Raw genomic sequence first — 15,643 nt, forward strand, 5'->3', positions numbered from 1 at the left:
AGCAGATAGAAATCCCATTTCTACTCTTTCCGTGAGGGTCTGGTTCCAAATACCCCATTTTGATTTCAGCTGCTAACTTAAATCTTTCCCAGTGGGACACTGACATGTCCTGACATAATCATCATCTACTGGGAATCATTGAGAATAATTGGTTGGGCAATCACAGATATTTGAAAGGCAACCAAGAGTTAGGGCATAGTTGAAGAATAAGGTTTATCTTCTATATGAGGTCATTCATTCAAGACTGGGAGAGGAGGCCTTTTTTCTAATGCACAGAAACCAACACAGATATTCACGGAAAAATAGAGAAGTAAAGGAATATGTTGCAAATGAATGTATAAGATAAACCTCAACAAAAGACCTTAATAAAATGAATATCAGTGATTTACTTGATAGAGTCCAAAATAATAGTCATTAAGGTGATTACTGAACTTGAGAAAAGAATGGATGAATTTAGTAATAATTTCAACAGAGAAACTATAAGAAAGTACCAGAGAAATCACAGAGCTGAAAAACACAGTAACTAAACTGAGAAATATAATGGAAAGTTTAACAGTAGACTAGATGAAATAGAAAAACAATGAGTTAACTCAAAATACAAGGAAGTGGAGCTCATCCAATTAGAGCAGCAAAAGGAAGATCGAATGGAAAAAATGAAAGATGGTTTAAGAGACTGAATGAATATAAAACCAAAATTAGTCTATATACTTCCCACTAGGAATTCACTTCAGATATAAGGACACATAGAGAATGAAAGTGAAGGGATGAAAGAGATATTCCAAACAAATGGAAACTAAAAGAAAGCTGTGATAGCTATATTTATATATAAGAGACAAAAAAGAGCATCACAAAGAAAAAAGGTCATTACAAATGATAAAAAGATCAGTTAAACAAGAGGATATAACATTTGTAAATATTTGAGAACAAGTCTAGAAGAACCAAAATATAAAAAGGAAATACTAACAAACCTAAAGCAGGAAGTACATAGGAAAGCAGTAATAGTAGGGAATTTTATCATCCCACTTTCATCAATGAATAGATAATCCAGACAGGAAATCAATAAGATAACACTGGCCTTAAATACCATTTTACATGAGATGGACTTAAAACATATCATTCAAAAACAATGGAATACATGCTCTTCTCAAATGCTCGTAGAACATTCTCCAGGACAATTATATGTCAGGCCACAAAACAATCTTAATAAATCTAAGAAAATTGAAATCATATCAAAAAATATTTTCAAACACAGTGGTATGAACTAGAAACCAATTACAAACTAAATCTCAAAATTTAAAAATATGTGGACATTAAATAATATACTATGAATAACTAATGGGCTGATGAAAAAATTAAGAGTTGAAACAGATGAAGATGAAAATACAACATACTAAAATTTATGGGATGTAGATAAAGCAGTTCTAAGGGAAAAGTTCATAGTGAACTTTCAAAGTGAAAGTTCAAAGTTCAAAGTCCTATCAAGAAATAAGAAAAATCTCAAACAAGATAACTTTGCACCTTAAGAAACTAGGGATAGAAGAACATACAAAGTCAGTGAGCAAGAATGGAAATAATAAAGATTAGAGTGTAAATAATATAACAGAGACTAAAAAAGATAATATCAATGAAATCTGTTTCTTTGAAAAGATAAATAAAACTTAAAACCCTTAGCTTGACTCATCAAGAAAAAAGACAATTCAAATAAATCAAATGAAAAATTAAAGAGAAGATGTTATATAGCTGATATCGATAGAAATACAAAGATTATAAGAAATTACTATGAACAATTTTATGCCAACAAATTAAACAACCTAGAAAAGAAAAATTTCTAGAAATATACCATCTACTAAGATTGAATCATGAAGAAAAAGAAAATCTGACAGAGAGATTAATAATAAGGATATTAAATAGGTAATCAAAAGCATTCCCAACAAATAAAAGTTCAGGACCAGATGGTTTTACTGGAAAATTTACCAAATCTATAAAAAAGAATTAATCTGATCTTTCCCAAACTCTTCAAAAATAGAAAAGGAGGGAAGACTTCTAAACTAATTTTATGTGGCTAGCATTATCCTGATACCAAAATCAGACTAGAACACCACAGGAAAAGAAAATTACAGGCTAATATCCTTGATGAACACAGATACAAAATTCTCAAGAAAGTATTAGCAAACCAAATTCAAGAATATATTAAAAAGATTGTACACCATAAACAAGCAGGATTTATTCAAGTGGTGCCAAAATTGTTCAACATTCAGCCACAATTCCATGTGATATATATACCATATTAACAAAATGAAGGTTAAAAAAATCATATGATTGTTTCAGTAGTTGCAGGAAAAGCATTTGATAAAAGTCAGCATCCATTTATAATAAAAACTCTCACCCAACAGGATATAAAGGGAACGTACATAATATAGGCCATATTTGACAAACCCACAGCAAACATCATACTCATAGTGAAAAGCTGAAATTTTTTTCATCTAATATCAAGGAAAGGATGCCATTTCTAAGACTTTTATTTAACATGGTATAGAATATGCTAGCCAGAGTAATTAGGCATAACATTTGAGCAATCAAGCCAACACTGATACACTTTAGTTGCCTCAACAGCTTCAAAAGGGGTAGCATCTTGGCCTTGGTGGGACTCACTTGTAAGGTTGCCAAAGACTACCAGGGATTTAAGGGCCATACTTTGACAAATGTTGCCACAGACAGGTACAATGAAAAGTGTAGAGACTGGAAATGCCAGGGGCATGAGTTTCAAAATTAGAAGAGCTTATAAGGGGAGGAAGAATAATGATTTGGAACTAATAATAGTTAACCAGAGGAAGGCGGTATCAAACCCCTTGGGCTATCAGGTGTGGGAAAATAATCAAGTCCTGTGGAGTTACCTATAACAGAAGCCGTGTTGGGAGATAAACTTTGATCGCACCTTAGAGTTGAAGAATCCTGCAGAAAAGGTCAGACTAAAGAATTTATGGCACTACTGGAAGTGTGAAGAGCCTTCTGATAACACTGGTGAACTGGAAAAATATTTAAAAATGACTGAATAAGAAATTTAGAAGATTTGTTATTTTAGATGCAAAATTGTTCTTCCCTTCTTTTGACTGAGTTAAGGTTGGAATTGCTTTCCACCTTGTCCATTCTGTCACAATCATCATGCAGCTCTTGCCTTGATCATTACAACTACATTCTAAGTAGCCTCTTTACATTCAGGTTTTATCTTCTTCAATTTCTTTTTCTTTTTCTTTTTTTCTTTTAATGTTTAATTTATTTCTGAGAGAGAGAGAGAAAGGCAGCATGAGCAGGGGAGGGTAGAGAGAGAGGGAGACACAGAATCAGAAGCAGGCTCCAGGCTCTGAGCTAGTTGTCAACACAGAACCTGATGTGGGGCTCGAACCCACGAACTGTGTGATCATGACCTGAGCCGAAGTCGGATGCTTAGCCGACTGAACCACCCAGGTGCCCCTTCAATTTCTTTTTCAAAGGGCAAACAAATTATCTATATTAAATGTAAACATGATTCTCTCACTTTCTTATATTAAGGTTTTTTAAAAAATCATTTTCTTTAGGATTAAGAGTAAGACATTTACCAAAGCATACAAATTCTACAGTCATTCCTTCCTCTTTGTTCACATTATTACTCCTGAAAATTATGGACCATGACGTCTAATCATTGATGTCTCCTCCTGTTTTGTCAGTCATTTGTTGACAACTGTTACTTGTTGACAACTAATGCATAGGAAAGAATATAGAATATTTAATGGCATACAGGACAGACCCAACAATTTTTTAAAGTTGTCATGTTTTTAAAGAAATCGTTTATGATCTGTTGATTAAATCTGCAAATTGTGATGATGGATGGATCCTGTGATTCTTCTTAGCAAACCTTTACTCTATTGTGCTTCAGTCCTTACTATCATCTGTCTAACTTTAAATTGGTCATTTCACCTTTTCGTAAACTCGGCTTCCTCAAATATAAGTTGGAAATAATATTTAATGCACATTTCACAGAGTAATTAAAAGAACTGAATAAAGCACATTAAGAAATTAAATATAAATATCCCAGTTAATGAAAAATAGCATTGCGACAGAGTCCTGGGCAAATGATAATCTTTATATCTTTGTTTGTCATAGCTCTATCTTGCATGCACATATTATTCTGAAAAGCAATACTTCTAAAATAGTTGTGCAAAAGAGGTAAAATGTGTATCTTCATCTTGTACTTAGGTTCTTTCTCAAAATCAGGATTTATAATCTTTCCATCATAGTTAGGGTTTTCCTAACAGGTCAGGAAATGAGTCTCTTATAACTACAGGCTTTTGCAGAATGAATCGTGCTGCTCTTCAGAATAGTTGTAGCCTGACATTTATCAATGAGAACAACCAAAACAAAAGACTTCCTCAGACTCATGCTATACCCATAGGTAGGAATCCCAGAAAGGTTGGGCACAGTAGTAATGATATTACTGACCACTTGTTAGGCAGCATGACTCTAGAAAATTAGCTTTCTTGAGAACATAGGAATTTACATATAGACTTAGCAGTAAAGAGTTTTAAAAGCAAGTATTCTTGGTTATGGTGCAGGAAGCCAAGATTGAAAAGATAAATGTACAGAGTTTTGGGGGGTAACTTTGATGATCTGGCAACAGTACACAAGAAATTTTCCATCCATAAGATTCTAAAATTCAAATGGTATATTCTTAAGAGCCAAAAATATTAATGTTTATGGATGAATTTGTGCATTTATGTTTACTATGTGAATAAAGCACTAAATATATGATCCTTAAGCATAGGCAGCAATAGACAACAAAGAATGTAGGGTTTGTTTACATAGAATGAATTTAAGAAATCATCTGAAGAGATAGAATGAGATACTGCTGCTTTTACTGTTCAGATCATTTTGTATCAAAGTATCTTAAAACTACGCATTTGTAAATCATAGGATAATTTAGTAATCTTGAATGAGGAATATGGTTCCATTTTCTCTGAGGAGAAATAACTGCTGTCTTAGGTTAGACTTTTCAGTGTTCTGATAGTCTTAGAAATACAAAAATAGCTATCATGCATTTGAATCCTTAAAGGGATGACAGTGGTTACCTAAGTTAATCATGGGAAATAAATATTTATGCTTTTCCATTTGCTTTCATCAAAACTGTTTCCTGCTAGACATTGTTTAGCAAGATAATAATCTACCACTTTCTTTTCATTCAATTTTGCCATAATGCTGACCTCCCCCCACCAAAAACTTTTACTAATCATAACTCAAAACCCAAAACTGGGTATCTATTTTTTGTTTATAATTTAATCATAAAGATGAATTATAGTGTTACTGAATCCATTATTCATTTAAGAGATGCAATATTTCTTCATAACTATGGAAATCTAAAAGCCCATACCCACATGTAAAAAAATATTTCTAATGTTGGTGTTCATGGGCAAATCCTGTAAATTCAAAAATTTTATTTCCAAATCCTATAATTTCTAATGTTAAAAAAGCATTATTTATTTCACTGTCCTTATGGGCACATTACCTTCATGTCACAAGGTAAAAATTAAATGTTGGCTGTAGGGTGCAATTTATGTAGTCAGAACACAAAAGGCAAAATGTGGAACTATTGCAAAGCTAAAGGAAAAGAAAACAATATTGGTTCTAATGGATTTTTGATTACCAGTTGCAATATTCTTGCCTTCCATTTTCCTTATGAAGTAAATGCTACTTTCTCAATGGGACACATGCATAGCTATAAGCAGTAACAGTTAATGTTATATCCAATAATTACTGATACAAGTTCTCTGACTAGCAAATTGAATTTTGGTTTCTAATATGACTAATGTATGCTAATATGACTCAAATTACACAGAACTGAAAAATGGGTGCTTTTATGCTGTTAGAAAAACCATTGGTCTTAATTTCATGGAAGGAATTACTCCCATGTTCTAAAAATTCTGCACCAAAGGTGTTTATGTGCTGAATAGATTTTGTTTAAAAGTAGCAATTTAAATATAAGATTTTAAGCTGATAGTTTAAGTCACATTTGCTGTAATCTCTAAAATATAATCACTCTTATTTTGCTGAGTTACCATACCAAATGAGGAATTGGAGATTTAATTCTATTTGGAAAAGGATTTGTCTTGTTTAGTCTATTCCTAGCTGACGTTTTTCAGCTAAAATATCAATCTTAACCAAAAAATCAACATTTCATAAATATTTATTAAAAGGTTGTCCAGTTTATCTTTTAAGCACCATTTCTTTGAATCATATTAATAGGGCAGAAAAACATTTCATAGAGGCCTCCAGAGTAAATTCTAGAACATTCCTTGACAACACCTCCTGGGATTTAATAACTTCACTCACAGGAAAATCTTACCTAATTACCTACAAATCATTTGTGCTCCAACCTAAATACCGGTCCCCTGGTTGCATCTTCTATAAAAATTGAGAACCACTGGCCAGCAGCTTTTTGAAAAATAACTTTTCATGTACTTGAATTTCTTTGCTAAATCCTAAGTCAATAAAAAAATCTATTTGTAAAAGTTCCCTATTGAGGCCTCCTGGGTTGCATGATGTTATTAAAATAACAATTTTTCCTATATATACAATAGAAATATACTTAGCTTTAAAAAGTGCATGAAAGCCCATCTTTTTACCACTGTTCAGATTGCTTGTTAGATACATCCATGAATTTTACTTTCAAAGTAATGACTTCCAATTTCTTTGTGTAGTTTCATTGTGGACATTCAGCCCTCTGCCTCAGACATTGCCATCGTCTTTTTATTACATGTTTCTTTGGGAATTCTCTCCTCTCTCATTTTAGCCTCGTGTTTCCAGTGGAAAAAATTCCATGGTTAGCTCAGGGGCAGGCCCTTAAGGGCTCAAGTTAATCATGGCATTTTACTCCTCCCCACTCCACCCTAGCATCAACACATTAATTCACTGATGAAAGTGAGGCTACATGGCTCAACTCAGGACAGTGACATGTGAGTTTTACTTCTGGGGCTTTTGTAAAGAAGCATTTTGTCTGTCTCCATAATAGGACCAGAACAGATGCTCTCTTTTCTAAATGGCATGGAGTGAGCGGATGTCGTATGGGCCTGCACTACTGCTTCTCTGAGATTAGCAACACTGGAAATGAAGCTAAGAGAGAGGGCAGAATCTAGAGAAAAGTATCATGAATCTCTTGATAGAGGTGCATTTGAAACTTCTCGTGGGCTGTTCTACTAAATTCATTTTTTTAATGTTTATTTATTTATTTTTTTTGGAGAGACAGAGAGACAGAGTGTGAACTCGGGAGGTGCAGAGAGAGGAGACCCAGAATCTGAAGCAGGCTTCAGGCTCTGAGCTGTCAGGACAGAGCCCAATGTGGGGCTCGAACTCACTAACTGCAAGATCATGACCTGAGCCGAAGTCAGCTGCTTAACCAACTGAGCCACCCAGGTACCCCAGTTCTACTAAAATCAAACATGGATATAGCTTTGTTTATATATATTTTGGATACACATACATTTTTGTGCATTTTGGTCAATATCAATTGATTTTTCTGTCACTTGAATAAAAGACTATCAGTTCATAAAATATTCTGGTTAAACTTTCTGGTTTTAAAAATTGTTTCTTTGGTAAACCAGACCCACCTTGTAAATGTTTGGGAAAAATATTAAAAAATATATGTGATCTTGAGATTAACTTAATACTGCTAACTAAGAGTATTATTTCTGGGTAATACTACTCAGAAATGTCTAACTACAAATTTCTAAAAATAATTAATGACTATGATAAAATTCTTCAAAAGAACAAACTTTAATCCTCCAAACATGCCAATCCTAAATTATTTGATATACTGAAGACCTTTATATGATTAGATGCAAATAAGAAAGCAATTAAGTCATTATTCATTAGTACTAATGAGCATGTTATTCAGGCTTATTTCTCAAGTAAAAGAAAATAAGTGATTACGAGAGAAGAGTGACAACAGGATTTGTATCCTAAACAACAGTCATATTGCAGTGCATGATAGGTATGGAAGGATATACAAAAAAGCTATCTGGGGTGGCGGGGTTCCTGGGGAAGGGAACTAAACAGCCAAGGAACGGGGTGCGAGGGAGACAATGTTCCATTCTATATTCTCTTGTACCTTCTAAATTTGAATAGGTGCACTTACTACCCATGCAATTGTAAATGTTTTAAAAGCACAAAAAATAACAACAGTAGTTATAGGTCAATTATATTTCAATAAAACTGGGGAAACAGTCACCTGCCACTTGCCATCATTTTGGGGAAATAAATTATTGAGAGTCAGGTTTGCATTTTCTAAGGTTTGCATTTTCTAAGTTAATGGAGTCTTCATACTATTTTGTCTTTTATAAATATTTTAAGACTTCTTTCCTTTGTTCTCTGAAAGGTATTTTATTATCCCTGAAAGTGATTTTCCCTATTTTTCTCTAACAATTCTTTATTCCCAGTCATAATCTTCTTCTCTAAGCACTGTCTACACACTGTCTACACAGACTTCAGCTTCCTTTTTCTTCATAAAACCCAGAGACAACTCCATGCTTTACATACATACACACATACATCTTTTTGCTTTCATTAAAATAATGTTCCATAAATCTGGGACTATGCAATCTGCTGATGGATTTGATGGCCGACGTTCATGAGATTGATTTTGACCAACCTATTTCAAATATTACAAATATGTATCATCATTTATTTATCTGGCAAACGTGGATTATCTCTTTTGTTACTGGCATTGTCTTTGACATTGCAGATATAATTACAAACGATCAAGTAGTTTTCACCTGTTAACATTTAATTAATTTACATTATACAGAAACATTCTTAAGAACTTTAGATATTATCTAAAACCAGGATGTATGAACTTTAAATAGCAGTGACAATATCATTTATTTCATTTGCATCCTTGCAGCAAAATCTAGAAGAAAAGGTTGAAAGAAAGATATTGGAAATGAAAGCATCTGGAGAAAGGTTGTGGTTGGATTTAGAATTACTTGAAAAAATGCTGCATCCTGGTGTTGCATAATTGGAGGTATACTCCTTTGCTTGAAATTTAAGAAGGAATTTCCTATAGGAAATTTGATCCCCTGGAAAAAGTATTCCATCCTATTATCTCATCCTTCACAAAAGATTGTCTTGAAACTGTAGTCACCAAGGAAATGGGTTTTCAGGTTAAAGAAACCCTCTAATGTAAGCGTTCAATTTACTTGATCATAATTTTTACCTGGTATGGTTTGTGGAAAATAGAGATTTACCAAGTACCCCCATGATTCTTATGATCAAACTGTTTTTTGGAAACATTATGTACGTGAAGCATAAAAAGACTGACTAGACTAACTGCCTTCAGTGTTTTATTGAATTTATCCACTTGAAATCTACTTATTCTTAAAAGTAGAAATGATAAATTTCAAGATTCTCCTATCATTTACATTTCTGCAGCTTCATTTCTTTTTTTTTTTTTTTTTATTTCTAGGAGAGACAGAGAGAGAGACAGCGTGAGCAGGGGAGGGTCAGAGAGAGAGGGGGACACAGAATCCGAAGCAGGCTCCAGGCTCTGAGCTGGCAGTCAGCACAGAGCCCGACGCGGGGCTCGAACCCACGAACCGCGAGATCATGACCTAAGCGAAAGTCGGACGCTTAACCAACTAAGCCACCCAGGCGCCCCACTGCAGCTCCATTTCAAAAACCAAGGTGAAATTATATTTCATCTCATGTAACTTAAATTATAACCAATTTTCATGTATAAGAAAATACAGGATACTGAATACTATTTTATATAGATAATGTTTAATTTTCTTTATAATTTCAGTATCTCAGATAACATTAAATTTAGTCCTTATATCAATGCATTTGAAAAATGTACCCATCATCTTATTATGCTTTCTGATCTCATTGATCTTTTGTAATTACATTCTTTGAGAGTACTTTTCACATATCATATCAAGCTCATACACAAGCATCAATATTCTGAATTTCCATATAATGTGTTTCCATAAATATCCTCCATTAAAATTAACCTCTTTTTACTCTGATGTATGTTATTTGGCATATTTCTATTCCTGAATTTAATAAAATACAAATCTTTTTTTGATTGAAGTCTATCTCAACCTTTTCAATAGTCTCCTATTTTTCTATATCAAGGATTGTGCTTTTCTTTCTATGTAGAATACTTCACTTTTCTCTACACCCTGAGTTCAAAAGCCACCCCTTAAATTTTTTGGAAAATTCTGACAGACTAATAAATTTGTTAAAGAAAATTATGTATATTATAGAATTTCACCATCTTTATAGCCAAATAAAGCTTTCAGATTGTATGCGTTTAGTAGCCACTCAATATAATTTTGCAGAATGAATAAATAAGTCTATATAAATTTTAGTATCCTTCTATATTTCTGCTATTGTTAGTCTTCGCTCTATCAGTAAATAATAACTGAGTTCAATCCTTTCTTAAATCTCATTTGTTTAACTAGATAGTTAAACAAATCTCCTTTCTCAGATAACCTGACTTTTAGTTTGTTTGACTTCCATGATGCAGAAGAGCTTTTATCTATTGTAAAAACTAAAAAATATATGTCAAGGTTTATTTTGAAAATGTTAACTATGGGAGCACCTGGGTGGCTAAGTCAGTTAAGCCTCCAACTTCAGCTCAGGTCATGATCTCACAGTTTGAGAGTTCGAACGCTGTGTCAGGCTCTGTGCTGACAGCTCAGAGCCTGGAGCCTGCTTCGGATTCTGTGTCTTCCTCTCTCTCTTCCCATCCTTCATTCATGCTCTCTCTCAAAAATAAATATTTTAAAAATGTTAACTGAATACAACTTTGTTAAACACATTTTATCATATACCTTGAAAACCAACAATAAAGAATTTAAATGCCCCTAATTAATTTCCTTATGCAAATGGATCTAATAGCCAAATTCAAGTTATGCAATATATATATATATGATATCTTTCAATGCTTCTAGAGTGAAAACACTCAAAAACTGGTAGCTGCAATCTCTAAATGGATTGGTCTTTGGTTTCTAGTAAAATATATTTTGAATATACAATAAAGGATAAAGATTGAGTTGTTGAAAGACTGATTCACTAAACCATCTGATTTTGTAATATAATCCACTTAAAAGATATGAAATTCTTCAAATTGGCAGTGATCTGAATGTTTGTGCTACCCTCCCCCATTTTTGTATACTGAAATCCTCACCCCCAAAAAATGGTGGTACATGTAAGTGGGGCCTCTGGGAGGTGTTTATGGAAGAGAGTGTGGAACCTTCATGAAAGAGATTAGCTCTCTTACAAAAGAAACTCCACAGAACTCCCTGGCTCTGTCTACCATGTGAGAACATAGAAAAAGCTGTCACCTCTGAACCAGGAAAAGGCCCTACCTGACCACACTGGCGCCCTGATCTCAGACTTTAAGCCTCCAGAACTGTGAGAAATAAGTCTCCGCTTTTTATATATTACCTAGTGTGTAATGTAATGTGATATTTTCTTATAGCAACTCAGCATAATAAGACAAAGGTACTATATTTGCTTCATGTTTAATGTATCAGTAGTCCTTAACTACATTATTTAATTTATGTATGCTGATGTTTATTTCTCACCATATACACTAAACAGTTTAGGCTTGTGATATATTCCTTTCTACATAGATATCAAGACCTAAAGCCTGGAGCCAAACTCCACTGACAGCTCATGTCTACTATGTACTCTAGACCTTGAAATCATTGCCATAATTTTCTGATGGTTTTGTAGTAAATCAAGAAAAAAAAAAAGACTGAATCTCTTATTAATGATGATGACATCCTCCCACAGTGCTGTGACTCTCCATCTGAGGGCTCTTTGTTGGTACACATTAGAGACAGGTAATGAGTGCTAGGGATTCAATGCTCCCAATGGCAGCTGTCAGCTAATTTCATTTGGAAGTAAAAAGACACATATATTCTAGTATTTTTACCTCTTATTCAGAAAAATACATGCATTCTAGTTTCCTCGCCCCTTATTCAGAAAACTTTGGAGGCAAAGTTGACATAATCTCCCAGATTTTCCAGAAAGATTGATCTCTAGTTGCCCACAGTAGTAACTGGATTGACAACTCTTTTGTGACTTTTTTAACTTGCTTATTTCACCTATCAAACAGATGTGTTAAACTCAAATCCTTGTCTTATGATCTGCTTCTGGAGATATCCCAGGCCAAGACAGTTGATATTAGAATTGGTCCTGGAAATATTGTATGATTCTTAGATAGCACTTAGACAGATTTGGTCATGTGAAGTTAAAGACCACAATTTTATAATGGCATGAGTATGTATGTATGTATGTATGTGTGTATATATTTGTGTATATATATATATGTATATATACATATATATGTGTGTATATATTTGTGCGTATATATATGTGTGTGTGTATTTGTATATATATATTTGTGTGTGTACATATATATGTGTGTGTACATGTGTGTGTATACACACACACACACACACAAATAAGAAGTAAGCTAGGGGAGCTAGTGTGGCTCAGTCAGTTAAGTGTTTGATTTTGGCGTAGGTCATGATCCCCTGGTTCATGGGTTTGAGTCCCACATCGGGCTCTGTGCTGACAGCTCAGAGCCTGGAGCCTGTTTTGGATTTTGTGTTTCCCTCTCTGCCTCTCCCTACTTGTGCTCTGTCTCTTTGTCTCTCAAAAATAAATAAACACATAAAAAATAAATAAATAAATAAGCCAGATATCACTTTTTTTCAATATTGGAAAGATAAATTGTGTTAAATTATAGTGTTTTAGAAATGTACATATGTTTGATGAGATTTAGAAAAATAGGTGTGGAGGCTGCTTCTCTGTGTTAAACCTGAAATAAGTTTTAAAAATATTTTATCAGTTTTTCAGTCTTTTAACTGCAATTGACCTGAGTATGGCTCATTATGGCACTGTCTGGATTAACTTTAGCTATAGAATGCTCTGATTCTACTCAAAAGATGGTTTCAAGATAAAATAAGATCTCTTTATCAGTGTAGACTGAATCAGAGTTTTGAGTCTTGAATCTAAGTGTTGTGTATAAAGTATACATTGTGAGTGTTAGTCAATGTGTTGAATCTAGAAGTGTGACAATGCCATGGTTCAGTAGATCTGTGTCTGAATCATTGTCATGATTGTCACAAAATTTCTTTGCACATCAAGTTACTTATTCCAAAATATCTCATTTTTCCTTGTCATTTTTTACTTCCCTCTATCCATTAGCTTCCCTCACACTGTATACCCCAGTGTGTCCCAACCCTGCTCTCTTCACAGTCCTATCACCCTAACAAGAGTTACAAACTTCTGCTGAAACAATAGCTTCACAACTGCTGTTCTTGCCTTTATCATTTATTCTCTATTCATCTATTTACTACAAAAAGCTTTACTGTTACCTTTCCAAAGTCTCAAGTGGCTTTGTACCACACTTACACTCAAAGACAGCTGCTTTCTCTAAGATTAAAATGCCCTACATGATCTCTCCACACTAACCTTGACATTCTCATTTTGTACCTTTCTCTTGAGCACCAATTACATGTCAGGTACCTCAATTTTCTGACTATTATTTCAATCCATTTTGTTTGCTCCTGCCTTAAAAGTTTTGTTCCAGATATTTCTTCTTCCTTGAATGGTATATCTCCTAGGCACATATAGTCATTCTTTCTATTCAGATCCCAACTTTAACTCTATCAGCTAAACCAAGAGGACAAACATTACCTAACCTCTGAATCTAAAGTAGTCACTAAGTCACTTTCTAAAGCATCACCAAATTTTATTACTCTGCATGTAATGTATTACCATCTGATAGTTTTCTCATTATGTATTTAATACGGTTATTTTGTTTACTCCTGAACCAGAATATGCACTCCCTGAAGGCAAAGGACTAGTCTGTATGCAAGGCACTGTGTTCTCAGCATCCAAAATCATGAATAAATTAATGAAGAAAGTCAGTAAATATACATGAAAGTAAAATGAAAACAATTTAAAACTGTTACATGTTACATCAATATTACTATTTTTCAGTATATTTTATGTAATGAGGTTTAATAAAATGTGAGAACTGAAATACTAACATTCCTCAGTGGGAATAAAGAAAAATATCTCAGATTTAAACAGCGTATAGGGTAATAAAGACCTTTACTGTTATCATGCTTTCCAAAATGCTAATTATATCTCAGATTTCAATGAACATGTTAGTTAAGTTTCCAGCTCATTTCTGAAGGAAATTTTTTCAAAAATACAAAATATATAAAACAATTAGAAACAAGTGCTGTTACCCATTGCTTTAAATCTTAAAAATTCTTTGAAGTTGTCTCTTAGGAAAAATGTATTTTCAAACATAAAAGGATGTTTCAAAGCATCATCTTTTCTGTCTACAACAGCATCAAGGTAGTTCTTATTTGATTTGAAAAATTGTAGTGGCATTCCCCGGCTTTATAATAACATTTATGTTACATAGACATGCGCTCAAATAGCAAAATTCTCAGAATATTTGCTGGAAGCACTGTGTCCATTAGCATTTTATGGATGACATGGGAAAGTTTCAGTAGCTGATGTGTAAAATTACTATTCCATATCTGATGGAATAGTAATAACAAGAGTAATAATTAGTAGTAGTAGGCTCAGAAATAGGACATTGCCTAAACAAGTGCTCCATTTAAAGCATGTTCCTCATCTGTAGAAATAATAGAGTCAAGTATAGTATATAGAAAAATAAAAATCTCTACAAATCATAGATGAGAAGCATAGTTCCTTTTTTTAATGTTTATTTATTTTTGAGGGAGAGAGAGAGCATGCACACAAGGTGGCGGTGGGGAGGCAGAGAAAGAGGGAGATGTAGAATCCCAAGCAGGTTCCAGGCTCTGAGCTGGTAGCACAGAGCCTGGCACGGGGCTCAAACGCACAAACTGTGAGATCATGACCAGAGCCGTAGTCAGACGCTTAACGGAATAAGCCACTGAGGCATCCTGAGAAGTGTAGTTCCTGATGTAAGATGAAACATGCCTATGGCAGACATTTCTAGTTTAGAATGGCATTTTTTCAGGACAGGTGATAGAAAAAGTAATTTATATTAGTGAAAATATTTGTAAGTATGTAGACCAGTATCTCATGCCAGGAAAGACCAGCGGCATTTTCATTCTACTATTTTAATTAATTAAATTATATTTTGTAAAGTTCAATGCACAGTTAGTTGTAGCTAGTTAGCTAGTTATTACTAGTATCTTAATCACATATATTTTGAAATGATCCCACTACTGTAAGAGCAAGAGAAACATATGACTCAAGCAGCAATTGGCCCTCATGCATGGGACTACTATAGTTCTTTCCATGAAACACTCAACTTTTTATTTATAACCAGCATTGATATATGCACAGCCTGGTTTATTTAAAACTCTTTCACTTAGATTTTCTTCATCCCAGAATCTATACTCAAGCAAAATCTCCCTTCTCTGACTCAAATTTCTGGTACCAGAATGGGATCTCTGTTGCTTATAATTTCTGCCTTTCCCGACCAAATTTTCTATAAGATATTTTTTTCTTGAGTCTTAAAACCTGACTTTAGCTTTGTCTTAGAAACATGCTTGTCTGACTGATTGCAATTGTGAAGTAAAATGAATGTGTG

This window comes from Crocuta crocuta, unplaced genomic scaffold (genome assembly GCF_008692635.1).
Source record: "Crocuta crocuta isolate KB4526 unplaced genomic scaffold, BGI_CrCroc_1.0 scaffold429, whole genome shotgun sequence".
Lineage (NCBI taxonomy): Eukaryota > Metazoa > Chordata > Mammalia > Carnivora > Hyaenidae > Crocuta > Crocuta crocuta.